The following is a 15540-nucleotide window of genomic DNA, read 5'->3' as shown; positions in this document are numbered from 1 at the left end:
AGAGCAAATCATATGAGCATTAATTTTCTCACCATGGATTTTGCTCATGCCCTTCTTGGAAAGCTTGGTATTCTTTTGAAGGGGTTTTGTGCATGCTACGGTTGTCCCCTTCTCAAGCTTTTTCACCACATTATCACGGTTATCTTGAGAAGGTTGAGCATGACACTTTCCCTTCAAACGAGTTAAGCTCCTTCTTAGCATTCCAACTTCTTCCTTGAGCTCTTTATTTTCTTGTGTGATAGAAATATCACTAATTCCTGAAATGTCTAGCTCAATGGAAGATTGGCTTTCTTGAGAGCAACATTTGTTAGCACATGGTAATATAGTTTCAATTTCAACACATGTGCACATGTGAGGTTGGTATGATTTCAAATTAGTTAACACAACCTCATGAGCCATTTCTAACATGATATGTGAATCCATAAATTTATTATGAGAGCACACAAGCATATCATGTTTTTCTTGCAAAGCTAGATTTTCAATATTTAGCCTTTCTATCGTGTTCTTGAACATAGCATTTTTATTTTCTAATTGAGCAATATATGATGAATGATTAACAGCTTTAATTTGCTCAATTGAAATGTCTTCATACCTTTGGACCAAATCATCATGATAGCACTTTAGCTTCTCATGCTCTTTGGTCAACTTCTCTAAGTCTTCAATTTTTCTGATGAGGAAGTCTTCTTGCTTATGAAGCATTTCTTTTTGTTCTTCCGCTCTTTTCATGAGTTTAAGCAAGCTCATCCGATGTTTCTTGCTTAGCTGAGCGAAGAATTGTTGAAGATCATCCTCATCTTCACTATCACTTTCTTGCTCCTCCTCATCCTCACTTTCGCTTTCACTGTCACTCCCATTAGCAATAAAGCACATATGAGAAGTGGATTTGAAAGACGAACCTTGTGAAGAGGTGGATTCGTCGTTTGGTCTCCATCGATCATTTTCTTCTTCTTCAATCTTGTTCTTCGCCTCATCTTCCTTCATTTTGAGGAACATCCTTTCGGCGATTTTCATGGCAAGATCTATTGCCCTAGGATCAACATCTGCACCAAAAGATAAAGTCGAGGCAACCTCAACTTTTTCAAGCTTAGAAGCACCTTTGTTTCTTAGTCCCCCTGACATGATCTTTTCCTCACGCGGTTAAGCGTTAGAACGAGGATTAGGCTCTGATACCAATTGAAAGTTGCCTAGAGGGGGGTGAATAGGCAAGTTAAAACTTTTTCAACAAAAACTAGAAGCAAACTGGGTAAAACTGAATTGATCTCGAAATTCACCCAGTTAACTTTGGAAATGAGATGTTCTAAATGATCCACAGGGTTCAAAGTAGTAGATCAGAGAAGGGCACTTCTCAAAATCCACACACCAAAAAGATATAAACAATCTTCCACGGAATGGTGAGAGAACGAAGAACACTAACAAACACAATGAGCAAGAACACAAGAGACACAAGATTTATCCCGAGGTTCGGTCACACCACAAAAAGGTGCCCTACTTCCTCGTTGAGGCGCCCACAAAGAGCTGGGTCTCTTTCAACCCTAATCCTCCCTTTGCCGACCACAAAGGTCAAGCTCACACACTAATCTTTGCTCAAACGAGCGGGTAATACAAACTTTCTTGTGGTCTTCCACAAGATTTGGAGACTCACAAGAGACACCTAGTCGTCTAGGAGCTAGAATCTCCAAGAGTAATGAATCCACAAAGAACTCGATGTAGTACCAAAGCTCGAATGAAGAAAAGCAAGAGAGATGTGGAGATGAAGCACAAAAACCGTAGCTCTCAAACTCACTCAAAGATTTCTCTCCAAAGATTTGAAATGGGAGAGGCAAGAGATGTGTGAGAGAGAGAGGGAGGTGTTTCTTGGGTTAGAAATGGAGTTCAAATCGTGCTCACTGCTGTGGGGAGAGAGGTAGGAGGTAGTATATATAGGTGGAGCTCAAAACTAGCCGTTGGGCAGATTTTTCTGCCTGAGACCGGTTGAACCGCCCCTGGCAGTCCTGGCAGCCTGTCTGCCAGTCTGACTGGCAGACTGACGCGCAGACTGACCGCAGACTGGTCAAAGTTGACCAACACCGGTTGAACTGCCCAGGGGGGCGGTTGAACCGCCCCTGACAGCTCCTGGCGACCTGATTGCCAGTCTGACTGCCAGACTGCAGATCAGAGGTCAGAGGGGTCAGAGACCAGCTGAACTGCCCCTCAGGACCAGTTCAACCGGTCTTGACCAGTGAGTTTAGGATAGAAAACCCCAGCTCAACTGCCCGGAGGCAAGTTCAGCTGAAGTTGAGAAAGCTCAACTCAGCTGAAAAGCTCAGCTGCAGCTGAAGAAGCTCAACTCAGCTGAAGTCAAGTTCAGCTGGAAAGCTCAGCTGCAGTTGAAGAAGTTCAGCTGCTTTTCAGCAAGAACACTCTAGGTTTCTCAACCCTAACCATGGTCAACCATAGAACGTTAAAGAGATTTTTGCTTTTCAAAAATAGCTTTTGAATAGATAGGTTTGAGCTTTTGGCAAACACCAACCTTCCTTTTGGATCCCCCTTTATAGTACGACGATTCCTATACTCAAGTTAAATAAAATATAATGAAGTAAACTCCTTGAGTCATTGGTGTCTCATGTGTGATTTCTCCATGGCATTGCTTCATAAGGATCACAAACATCTTTGTCTCACGTTTTGAAGCAAACTCAAATCAAACCCTGTGACTTGTACCATATCACCTTATATGAGTTCAAATCATGGCTTCAAGTCACCTTACTGATGCATCAACATGTTATAACTCTTCATAGCTGATTAGTTCATCGACTTAGTGCAAGTACTCTCTTCTTCACCTTAGCCATGGTACCTCGGTCTACAAGCCGTCGCTTGGCCTTCACCTTCGCTTAGTTCCTCGAAGCCCTTTCCTTGCTATCTTCACCCTATCAAGCCATTCTTGAGTCACATCATTTTGAGCATCCATTGAGAGAATCATTTCTTCAATATTGTGAACCTTGCTTGAATGTCTTCTGGATATAACTGTTAAGATTAATCAAGCTCTAGTTTGATTCTCATATATTCATATATGGACTAATAATAATATGGTCTAGCCAATTCACGATTCCTCATATCTTATTCACTTTAGCTTGACCATTCCTCTTAATCACTTCAACCTCTACTATGATCATATTTATGCATAGTGATTTCTCAGGACTTGTCCATATATTCAAACCAATATAGAGACCATATTATATCCATTTGCATTGTCTCACTAGTTATTCGACCTTGTGTTGAACCTTGTTCACTGATCATTATACACTATTCAAGTATGTTCATCATACTGAATTTCCTGTTCAACACTTAGCAAACTTGTTAGACCTTTAAATGTGTTGTTATCCAAATCACCAAAACTCACAAAAGGGATGAATGCACTTTCAAAAGATTTTCTACCAAAACGACTCTCGTGCCTTCTCGACTATACCGATAACAGAATCCTGCAAACGAGTAAGAGTGCACGTAAGCGGCAAGGCCGACCGAGCCGAGGGACTCCTACGCCTCCGGGATACGGATACCACACTCATCACCTTCCGCGAAAAGTAACTCTCGCTCAGATAAGCGATTCTGCTACCGACGAACAAGTCCTGATACTCGACACGAGAGGAAAGGAAACATAGCTTTATAACACGACGATAAAAGTGTTTAGGCCTCAGCGGCCGCGAAAAACACACGCATACTGCAGACAAACTGTTCCTGTAGGGATCAGACATCGGCAGGGGGAGGAGCGGCACCCTCGGCGCCGTTTCCACCCTCGGCGAAATCTGGCCTGGCCTCAGATGGCGACGCGAGCAGAAGGATCTCCACCTCGAAGGAGGACGCTAGCACCGCGCTTGGGCCCGCAACGGCCGCGTCAAGCCTCTGGACCTCGGCTAAGGCGGCCTCATCTTCGTCGGGTCGGCAGTACCCCTCGCTGACCCGCTCCAGATCCACATCGTAATGGGAAGCGAGCACGGCGAAGGCCCGCCTAACGCCGTGGTGCAGCGCCCCGCGGAGTCTGCTGCGCACATGGCCGCCCAAGGCCCGTAGGTGACTCTAGGGGGAGCTACCCGAGGGGACGTCGTCGAGGTCAAAGGCCCGGCAAAAGGCCGAGATGGCCTCGGACATAGCCACGCGGTCGGCCTCTTTCTGCTCAGCCGCCTGGGCAAGCGCCTTGACGGACTCATTAAGAGCCGTCTCGAACTCTGCAGACAGCCGAACAAAATTCTTCAGACACGAGTTGAACAATGAAGTTGAATCGAAGTCACAAAGCGGTCGAAGCGTACCTTCGGCTCGGGCACGCTACTGCGAAGCCGCGACTTGGGCGGACTGGGCAGACCCGATGGCCACGGCCAGGTCCTCCGTAAGGGTCCCGGCCCGACCAGACGCCTCGGCTAGCTGCTCCGTAGCCTCGGCCTGCTGACCCCTAAGGGCCTCAGCCCGGCCCACGGCCTCGGCAGCTTGGCTCCAAGATTGGTCCCGCTCGCCGATGACCTGGCCAAGCTCCAACTGCCGCTGCTGCATCTCTGTTCGTGCCAACACCGCCTCTGCCCGCGCCGCCGCTACCTCCGACTTCAGCTCATCACAGAGCAGCCGAAGGTCCGCCAGCTCGGCGCTCCATTGGGAGAGGCGTTCATTAGCCTCGGCAAGCGCGGCCTTCTGGGACCGCAGCGAACCCTAGACGTCGCTCTCACGGCGGATGAACAGCGACTTGGCGGTGCTCATATCCGCAAGTTCCTGAGGAAGGAAAACAGGATATTACAAAGAATGCCCTGGTCAAGCAAGGTGTACGCCTAAATCCTTACTTGGCAGACCCTGGGAACGTCCCTGGAAAGGAACTCCATGGTCAACCGAAGCGACCTCATCGCCGCCTCGGCATGCTCACGGAGCTCATTCCGAGACTGCTCCTCCCGCTCATCGTTGAGGAAAAGGAGCTCCGGGCGCCGCGGCTCTAGAACCGGAACGGCTGCCCGCGCCACTCATTGGGGTTGCGCTGCGCGGGGATAAGGCCGCTGCTCCCCAAGACAGGCTATCGTTCTGCGTGCCCCTCCACTAAGGCGTCGGGTCGCCCTGCAGTCGACGCGTCGAACACCATCGCCGTCGATGTACTGGGCCTTCCCTCGGCTAAGGTGGCGGGCCTCCGATCACCGACCTCGGCGACGGCGGTTGCCCTCTCCTCGTGGCCGAGAACGGGGAGGTCGGGGACGACCACGAGCGGTGGCACCTCAACCATCCCGACGTCGGAAGCGATGGGCGGCTCCGCGGGCGAATCAGCGATGGCCCCGGCGGGAGTCGATGCCGGCGCCGGCAACAGGTCAGGTGGGCTTGGAGCTACGGCCGCGTCAGCGGTCTCCCCCGGCACGATGGCCGCCCCGATAGAGGGGTCAGCTTGGGAAGCTTGCCCCATGGCAAGTCGCGCCGCCTGGGCCCCTCGCTCGAGGGCGCCTTGCGCGGAGGCCAGCCAACCGGCATGGCGCGCCGCGGCACCAGCTGCAGAAGCCGGTCTTGAGGGCCTTCCTAGGGGCCAGACCGGCCAAGCCCTGCCTCCGCTTGCTGAAAGAAAGAGCAAGATCAAGACACACAGAGAAAAAACCAAAACAGAGGTATCCTTGGATACTTACCCGCTCCGGACCAGAGCCAATCGTGCCTGCGGGGAGGCCCCTCGGGCCTCGGTCCCCGCAGGCGCTGCCGAGGGTTGCCCTGCTGCTGACTCCAGCGCCGCCTCCGCCTCGGGCGCCCGAGGCGCCGAAGGGGCGGCCCGCCCAGGCGTCGTCATGACGGCCGGAGGACCAACTTCCTGTGCAGCCGGCATGGGCGCCTGCTCTTAGGGGACAGGCGGATCGGCCTGACTCCCCGGAGTCACCTCGATTACCTCGGCCAAGGGGTCAAGTACCCCCTCGGCCTGCCTCCGCTCCTCGGACCGGGATCTTGATGTCCCGGCCCCAGACACTGATGGCGCCAGCCCACTTGGAGGCTGGCTCGGCGACCCCTGGCCCAGCCTCAGATCCGGGCTAAGGCCAAGACGGGCCTCCATGTCGTCGTCCTCGTCATCATCATCATCATCGTCGTCGTCGGGCGTCTCCGGCGACGGCTCCCTCGGGAGCCCGTCCCTCTCCTGCCTCCGACGACGCTTCTCCAAGGCTTCCCGAGCCCGCATCCGCTCGCGGGCCCGGGCCTTTTCCTTGTCCTTCTTCTCCTTTTTCTTGTCCGCGGCGATCCTCCGCGCGGCTCGGCCCACCGCGTCCTCCGGGACCGGTGGCAGGGAGGGTTCATAAACCCTCAACCCCTGGGGACGAACGGAAATCCCAACGGTAAGAATCAAAGGCAACTCGGCGCAAAACAGGAGAAGGAACGAACACTCACCAGGGACACGTACCCACGCTCGGGACGCATCACGGGCTGGGTAAGGGCACCGGCATCCAGCCTCCCTACCGTACCCGCTACCCGCCTGCGGAGGTCGTCGGCGGAGAGGGAAGCCGAGGACATCTGCGAGCCCTCCAAATCAACCCCGACTTCATCTCCGAGAGCTGCAACCGCCGCTCTACCAAAGGGAGCACCCTCCGACGATGGATGGCGGCAACTACCCCCGCAGCGGTGAGCCCCTCATCTCTTAACTTCTGCAAGGCATCCAGAAGTGGCTGGAGCATCTCCTGTTTCTCGCGTGTGGCCCCCCAGTGCCAGTTACTACCGGCGGCGGTCACCACTTGTTGAGAAAACGACGGAAGCCTCCCGTCGTCGTTCCGGAGATAAACCCACCGGCGCTGCCACCCCTTGTTCGAAGACATAAGATGGCAGGGATGTACAGCTGCGTGCGCCCCGGCCTCAGCTGGAGGGTGCAGCCACCGGCCTGCACCGCCATACGGACCTTCTTTGCCTCCACCGTCGAGGCAAAGAGCTCCGCGGAGAAGAGATGGGTCCACAGATCCCAGTGGGGGTCGATCCCAAAAAACCCTCGCAAACCGCCGCGAAGATGGCCGCTTGCACAATGGAGTTGGGGTTGAAGTTGTGCAGCTCCACCCCGTAGTAGTGCAGGAGCGCCCGCATGAAATGGCTCGCTGGCACTCCAAACCCCCGCTCGTGGAAGGGGATGAAACTAACCACATACCCCGGCGGCGGAGTCGGGTCGGCCTCGCTCGGGGCCATCTACTCTGGCTGCGGCCCACCGGAGAGGGGACGGAGCAAACCATCGGCAACAAGGGCCTTCAGATCCTCCACGACGATGGTGGAGGAAGGCCACGGGTCGTGTGGCGGAACGACGGTCACCTTGTCAGCCATCACCGAACAAAGGTGGTGGAGGCGGAAGGGATGAGGTGCGCGGTTTTCTTTTCCCTGGCTGTTCTCTTAGGTTGCGGAAACCAAAGCAGAAGGCGAGCGCAAATGGCAGGGTAAAGAACCACCGCCGGCGCTCTTCTGGGTATATAAAGGCCCGAGCAAGATCTATTCAAAATTTCGCCCGAACTCGCCGCAAAATTCAAACTCGAAGGTGAAACGCTCGTTCCTCGAACGACTCGAGCACGCGCAACGGCCGCCCCACGAATCGCCCGTCCCGTCGCATTAACTCCTCGGCAGGGCAAGCGACACCTTTGGCAGGCGAAGCGGGCGTCGTTTCACCTCTGCCATGATGACCGCGTCAGAAAAGGTGCGCCACGCTATTTAAATTCATATCCTTTTCCTCTTCCTCTTTCTCCCTCTTGCTACAGGGACCGGGAAAAGGGATATTTCGAAAAGGATCCTTCTCAGCGAAGGAAACAGGCCCCCAAGCCCTCCTACTGATCAGGGGTTCGAAGGCTGGCCCCTTGGAAGGGTTTCGACAGCCGCCCCAGAGCACTTGGGCTCCGAGCCCATTACTGATCAGGGGTTCGAAGGCTGACCCCTCGAAAGGGTTCGACAGCTGCCCCAGAGCACTCGGGCTCCGTGCCCTTTACTGATCAGGGGTTCGAAGGCTGGCCCCTCGGAAGGGTTCGACAACCGCCCTAGAGCACGCAGAGTGAGGGATGACTCTAGGTACGTCTGTTACATAGCCGAGGCTCGGGCTACGCTCCCGAGGTACCCTAGGACATTTCCGAGACTAGCAGGAGCAATTTTGTAACGGAATCCCACCAGAGGGAGATATCGAGCCCTCGGACCCTATCAAACGGGTCCGGGTCTGGCAAATCACCTGCAGGTACTTTTGGAGCGCGCCTCTGGGCCACTAGCCGACCCTTATCGAACGGGGCACGTGCGTCCACTCGGATCACCCGTTAGCAACTCACCGGAAACACCATGTTCGGCGCCCTCCGAGGGCAACATGGCGCTTTCCCCCCTTCCTCCTTGCGGAAAGGCGACGAAGGGGCGTATAACAAAAGTCGAGACGGTCCTTGATCGTCCTCTCGCTCCGTGCAGAGGCTCGGGGGCTGCTCTCGCACCAGGCTACGGCCAAACTGTTGACAGCGTCAACAAACCAGCCTAAAAACTCGGAACCTGACCATGCACCTGGGCTATGGCCAGGCCGCATGAGGGAACAACAAGGCCGGCCGAAGCATCACGAAAAGCATTAGGACCTCAGAGGAGTCAAACCACTCCTCCGAGGCCTCGGGGGCTAGACCCGGCGGGTGCCCTCGCGCGCACCCACCGGAACAAAGTATAACCGAGAAAGGTCGGTCCCCTCACAAAAGAGTGCGGCAAAGCCTCCAAGCGAGTACCAACACTCCCTTCGAGGCTCGGGGGCTACTGTCGGGTACCGTAATTAGGGGTACCCCCAACACTCCTAAACACGGCTGGTAACCACCCTCAGCACAAACCGCAAAGACTGATGGGTGCGGTTTAAGTCAAGGCTTCGTCTACCCAAGGGACGCAACCTCGCCTCGCCCGAGCCCGGCCTCGGGCGGGAACAGTATTCCCGGACGAGTTCACGCCTCACCCGAGGGCCTCCTCAGGCAGTGGGCGCACCCTCAGCTCGCCTGAGGCCCAGCTCGGGCAGGCTTCGTCGTGAAGCAACCTTGGCCAAATCGCCTTACCAACCGACCATATCGCAGGCGCATTCAATGCGAGGATCGCCTGACACCTTATCCTGACACGCGCGCGTTAGTCGGCAAGGTCGAAGTGACCGCGGTCACTTCGCCCTTTCACTGACCGATCTGACAGGAAAACAGCGCTGCTCTCCCCGCTCCGACTGCTGTGCCAGCTACCCGGGCAAGGCTAACAACAGCAAGTTCAGCCTTGGGCGCAACAGGAAGCTCCGCCTCGCCCGACCTTAGGCCTCGGCCTCGGGAGGAGGTCTCCGCCTCGCCCGACCCCAAGACTCGGCCTCAACCTCGGCCTTGGGGGGAATCGTGTCCTCGCCCGACCTTGGGCTCGGACCAACCGCGCCACAGGGGATACATCATTACCCTACCCCTAGCTAGCTCAGGCTACGAGGGAACAAGACCGGCGTCCCATCTGGCTCGTCCCGGTAACAGGTAATGATGGCTCCCCGCGTGCGTCCATGACGACGGTGATTCTCAGCCCCCTACGGAAGCAAGGAGACGTCAGCAGGATCCCAGCAGCACCGCCAGCTGTGCTTCTACAGGGCTCAGGCACTTCTCCGACGGCCACGTTATCGTGTACGTAGGCCTCTAGCACCTCTCCGACAGCCACGTTGGCATGTACACAGGGCTCAGGCACTTCTCTGCCAGACACGTTAGCGCATAAGCTACACCCCTCATTGTACACCTGGACCCTCTCCTTGCATCTATAAAAGGGAGGTCCAGGGCCTTCATGCGGGAGGGTCGCGCGGAGGGACAAGCAAACGAACAGGCTCACACTCTCTCTCTCGCGAACGCTTGTAACCCCTAATACGAGCACCCCCTGGTGCGAGATAACACGAGCCGCATTTCCCTCTTGTGTTCCATCTTGCACCAACCCATCTAGGCAGGGGCACACAGCGACAAAATTCACTGGTCGGTCCGGTTGAGGGTCCCCCGGGGTCTGAAACGCCGACACTTAGGGACTATGGTTACAAATTAACCAAAGTTCCTCTCCTATGTGATAATGAGAGTGCAATCCGCATGGCGGATAATCCCGTTGAGCATAGTCGCACTAAACACATAGCCATTCGGTATCACTTTTTGAGGGATCACCAACAAAAGGGGGATATCGAGATTGCATATATTAACACCAAAGAACAATTAGCCGATATCTTTACCAAGCCATTAGATGAGCAAACTTTTACCAAACTTAGGCATGAGCTAAATATTCTTGATTCTAGGAATTTTGATTGATATTTTTGCACACATAGCTCATTTATATACCTTTCATCATATCTCTTTCATGTGCTATGACTAATGTCGTTTTCAAGTGCATTTCATGCTAAGTCATAGATTGAAAGGGAATTGGAGTCCTCGGCGAAGACAAAGGCTTCCACTCCACTCCATCGAATTATTCATTCTTCGTCGTCGCTCCGCAATGCTCTCCAAATTGGTATAATCTTCACTCGTATATTATTTGCCAAAGGGAGAGAAAGTAAAAGGGCGTATATTTCACTCACAAGTATCCGTTTTTGGCGATTCATGCCAAAGAGGGAGAAAGTATTAGCCCAAAGCAAAAGGACCGCACCACCAACAATTTCAAAAATTTAGTCTTTCAACTTGTATTTAAAGAAGTGTTTTCAAATTGGTATCTTATTTTGATACAATTTCAAAATTGGTATGACCCCTTTCAAAATTAATATCTAAAACCCTCTTGAACACTAAGAGGAGGATTTTATTGAGGGGGAGTTTTGTTTAGTCAAAGGAAAATCATTTGAAACAGGGGGAGAAAATTTCAAATCTTGAAAATGCTTCTCAAAATCTTATTCATTTACCTTTGACTATTTGCAAAAAGACTTTGAAAAGAATTTACAAAAGAATTTGCAAAAACAAAACAAGTGGTGCAAGCATGGTCCAAAATTTTAAATATGAAGAAAGCATCCATGCACATCCTATGTGAATTTATATTGGTTTAATTCTAAGTAACCTTTGCACTTACATTATGCAAACTAGCTCAATTATGCACTTATATATTTGCTTTGGTTTGTGTTGGCATCAATCACAAAAAGGGGGAGATTGAAAGGGAAATAGGCTTACACCTTTTCCTAATTGATTTTGGTGGTTGAATTGCCGAACACAAATAATTGGACTAACTAGTTTGTTCTAGATTATAAGTTTTACAGGTGCCAAAGGTTCACAACAAACCAATAAAAAGACCAAGAAAGGGTTCAAACAAAGAGAGCAAAAGACAACCTAAAGGCAGCCCTGGTCTGGCGCACTGGACTGTCCGGTCTGCCACCGGACAGTGTCCGGTGCACCACCGGACAGTGTCCGGTGCACCAGGGAACCCAACTCTGAACTTGCCACCTTCGGGAATTCTGGGAGCCACTCCGCTATAATTCACCGGACTGTCCGGTGTAGCACCGGACTGTCCGGTGTGCCAGCGGAGTAACGACTACACAGCGCCAACGGTCGTCTGCAACGAACAATAAATGCGCTACAGTGCGCGCCTACGCGCGCAGAAGTCAGGACAGGCGCCAGAAGACGCACCGGACAGTGAACAGTGACTGTCCGGTGCACCACCAGACTGTCCGGTGGCCCAGTTGTCAGAAGCTCCAACGGTTGGAACCCAACGGCCGGGTGACGTGGCTGGCACACCGGACAGTGTCCGGTGGCGCACCGGACTGTCTGGTGCGCCATGCGACAGAAGCCCTCACCAACGGTCACTTTGGTGGTTGGGGCTATAAATACCCCCAACCACCCACCATTCATTGCATCCAAGTTTTCAGCCTTCAAACTTCATACAAGAGCTATAGCATTCAATACAAGACACAATCAAAGAGATCAAATCCTCTCCCAAGTCCAAAGATCATTCCAATCAAATAGTGACTAGTGAGAGAGACACTTGTGTTCATTTGAGCTCTTGCGCTTGGATTGCTTTTTCTTCTTCCTCTATTCTTGTGTTCAACTCACTTGTAACCAAAACAAGAGACACCAAGTTGTGGTGGTCCTTGTAGTGGACTTAGTGTCCCATTTGATTGAAGAGAAAGGCTCAATCGGTCTAAGTGACCGTTTGAGAGAGGGAAAGGGTTGAAAGAGACCCGATCTTTGTGACCACCTCAATGGGGAGTAGGTTTTGCAAGAACCGAACCTCGGTAAAACAAATAATCGTGTTCATCCGCTTTATTTCTTAGTTGATTTATTTTTCCCTCTCTTTCGGACTCAATTATATTTCTAACGCTAACCCCGGCTTTTAGTGTGTGCTTAAGTTTGTAAATTTCAGATTTGCCTATTCACCCCCCTCTAGGCGACTTTCAGATATACTCCCTCCATTTTTATATATGATGTTTTGTAGTTCAAAAATAAATATTTAGAAATGGAGGTAGTATTATATTTATAGCATGGATAAGTATAGTACGTTTGGATTTTTCTATTTATAGCATGGATAAGTATAGAAAGTTTGGATCTCTTTGTTTTTGTTGTAACCAGCTTGCAGATGACTTGTGTACTAAGTTTAGCTTAATGTATAAACTACCGGTGACCAGGGCTAGCCCTAGGGCCATGCAGCGGAGGCGACCGTCGGGGGGTCAGGAAAGAAAGGGGCCTAATATGTAATAGAATAGTAGTGTTAATGTTAAATTATTGTCTTGTGAAATCGCATAGAAGCGAAAGAGAGGACACACACATTAGGCTAAAGCGTCGGTTAAAGGCCTCCTACACCGCTGCACAGAACCAGTCTCGTCCTCACTGTCATCGCCGATCACATGTCACAGGCTCGCAACTCCCTGGTAATTCACTATTCACTAATTCTTATTCTTTCATATTCATACATATTCCTTAACAGTTCATTTCTTTATTTATCTAGCGTCTTATATATTTAGTTGTAAACTTTCAATTATGATAAAATAATTACTTGCTTTTCTGATTAGATCTTAGATGTTACCAAAGAAGTATCTTTTCATGAGAAGCAATGGATGTGATGGAGTTATATTCTTCATTAAGGTAATCATATTACCTCTAAGATATAAGGGATAGTTTGGCAACACCATTTTACCAAGGAATTCTTATTTTCCTAAGGGAAATTAGTTCATTTTCCCTTGAAAAAATAGGAATTCTTTAGAAAAATGGGGATGTAAAACTAACCCTAAATATATTGTTATTTTGGATGACTTTATTTATCGATAATTATCAGACATGTTAAATTGAATATATATCAATGTATTTATTTATGTTTTACAAGTAAAATTAATATATATTATTTATATATATCATAAAAAAATTATACACTATAGAAGACCCATCGCAATGAGCTCGCATAAGGGCCTTTAAAATTATAGGACATGCCCTTAAAATTATAAGACCGGGGCTGCCGGTGACCTCTTCAGAAACGCACCGCCACACAACTCTCCTATTGTTACATGGTAATCAAAGCGTATTTTCCAGATGACATCTAGCTGTAGTGAGTTCTTGTGCCTCGACTATAGCAATGTCACTCTCCATTTTGATTTTTGAAAAGTTGACGATGGAGAATTATCTTCAATGGTGTGCCCAGGTTTTGTTGGCAATATGAGCTGCACAGTTTGAAGGCTTTCTTGATGGCTCTAAACGTGATCCATTGAAGACATTGTCAATTAAAAATGATTCTAATATGACAGAGGTTGCAAACCCTATTATATAAATTGGCGTGTTCGTGATCCATACGTCCCGATGTATCTTGTCTCCTTACTCTCTTATAAGATGCTCTCTGGAATTCCTTTATGTTTCATAACAACTGCTCCGTGGACAACAATCTCGTTTGCCTCTTAATCTTGGTCTCATATCCTTCATCTACAGTCTCAGATTGGAAGTACATGCAAAGAAAATGTCTATAATGATGCACTTCTCCAAGATGCTAGAAAGTAGCTCGATGATGACGATATTGTGTCCCATATTCTCAATGGAATTCATACTGAATACAAGTCGTTAGTCGAATAGGTTGTGAGTAGGGACGGTAATTTACGAAATAACTCCTCATCTCCGTCTCCGTGACGAAAAATTTACCCGTGAGGATCCCCATGAACGCTTGCGGGAACATTTATTCTCCATTCCTGTTCCCCCACGGGGATAAATCCCCAATATGGTTCCTCGTTCCCACTTAAATTATAATTAGAACGTACTTTCTTTGTTATTAATGCAAAACATTGTCACTTATACACATTTTCAGATGTAAGAAATCCTTATGTTTACATCAAAATGTACACATTTGAATAATGAGTAATCTCTTGACAAGATAATTATTTATTTTTATCATTAACTATTAGACGAAAACATCGTTGCATGCAAGTTTAACGGGTCCCGAGGGCCGAGGGAAACAATGATGGGGAATGTTCGTTTACTCGTCAGGGGAGAATTTTGCCCGTTTACATCCTTGTGGGGGAAGAAACTTCCCCATCCTCATCCTCTAATGGAAGAATTCTCCACGGTAAATCAAGAATCGGGGTCCATTGCCATCTCTAGTTGCGGGTACGATCGATCTAATCAATCTTGATGAACTCTATGTGAGTCTTCTCTCTACATAAGCACATTTTGAGTCACAAAAGGATGTCAATGATTCATTTATATGGTGGCAAACACTGTTGCACGCGGTTGTAATGGCGTCTTTTGGAACGACAACAGTGGCAGTTCTGATGGTGGTTGTGGCAATCAAAGAGGTCATTGGGGTATGGGGTCATGGTGGTACTAGTCGTGGGGGTAATCCTAATAATCCCTACACAAATCACTAATGCCAAGTCTGTGGCAAGCTTAGTCACACTACTCTTAGGTGTTGGAAGCGGTTCGACAAAAACTTCAATGGCCCTCAGAAAGATAACTTCAGCCGTTGTGGCCTCATACGACATAGACACAATATGGTATGCTAACATTGTAGCCACATACCATATTACTGAAGATCCTAAAGAGTTGACTGTGAGGAAAGATTACAATGGTCATGATCAGGTGCATGTGACCAATGGAGCATGTATGCCGATAAAGCATATAGGTCAATATACTTCTATTATCCCTTGCTGTAATATCTCTCTTAATGATAACTTGCATGTTCCTCAAGCCACTCAAAATTTAGCCTCTGTTCATCATCTCATGTCTTATAATGATGTTTTTCTTGAAGTTCACCCTGAGTATTTTCTTTGCAAGGATCATCAAACACGATGAATGATTTTGCACGAAGGTGTAAAAATGAGTTGTCCCATTGTAGTACCCAAAATTTATAAAGACTTCTCTTTAAATTATGAAATTATGTTATTTCCATGTTTATTTGAATTCATATTTATAAGTATTATATGCTTAAAAAATTAATAAATTAAAAGAGAACTGGAATTCATGTTTTTTTGCTGGAATTAAATTAAATTCAAGAAAAAGAAAAACTAGAATTTGAATCATGTGAAACGTGGAAGAAACATGAGTTAATAGAAATAGAATGGAAGAAATAAAACCAAGCATCATTTGGGACTTTCGATCCTTGCCTCCGGTATGAATTTAAAAATAAAACTTAGATTCAAAATTAATTGGAAGTTTAAAACTGAGATTT

The 15540-nt window shown here is 49.2% G+C and overlaps 1 long non-coding RNA gene across 1 annotated transcript; it reads left to right on the top strand.

The window, feature by feature from the left end:
* Nucleotides 1-12246: 12246 nt before the first annotated feature.
* Nucleotides 12247-13767, top strand: LOC103627326 (uncharacterized). Its single transcript, XR_553537.2, has 3 exons — nt 12247-12766; nt 12908-12980; nt 13531-13767. It is a non-coding gene; the product is annotated as an uncharacterized lncRNA (long non-coding RNA).
* Nucleotides 13768-15540: the final 1773 nt, after the last annotated feature.

This window comes from Zea mays, chromosome 5, assembly GCF_902167145.1.
Source record: "Zea mays cultivar B73 chromosome 5, Zm-B73-REFERENCE-NAM-5.0, whole genome shotgun sequence".
NCBI lineage: Eukaryota > Viridiplantae > Streptophyta > Magnoliopsida > Poales > Poaceae > Zea > Zea mays.
The sequence above is the reverse complement of the archived record's forward strand: the minus strand, read 5'-3'. Positions and strand labels throughout refer to the sequence as shown.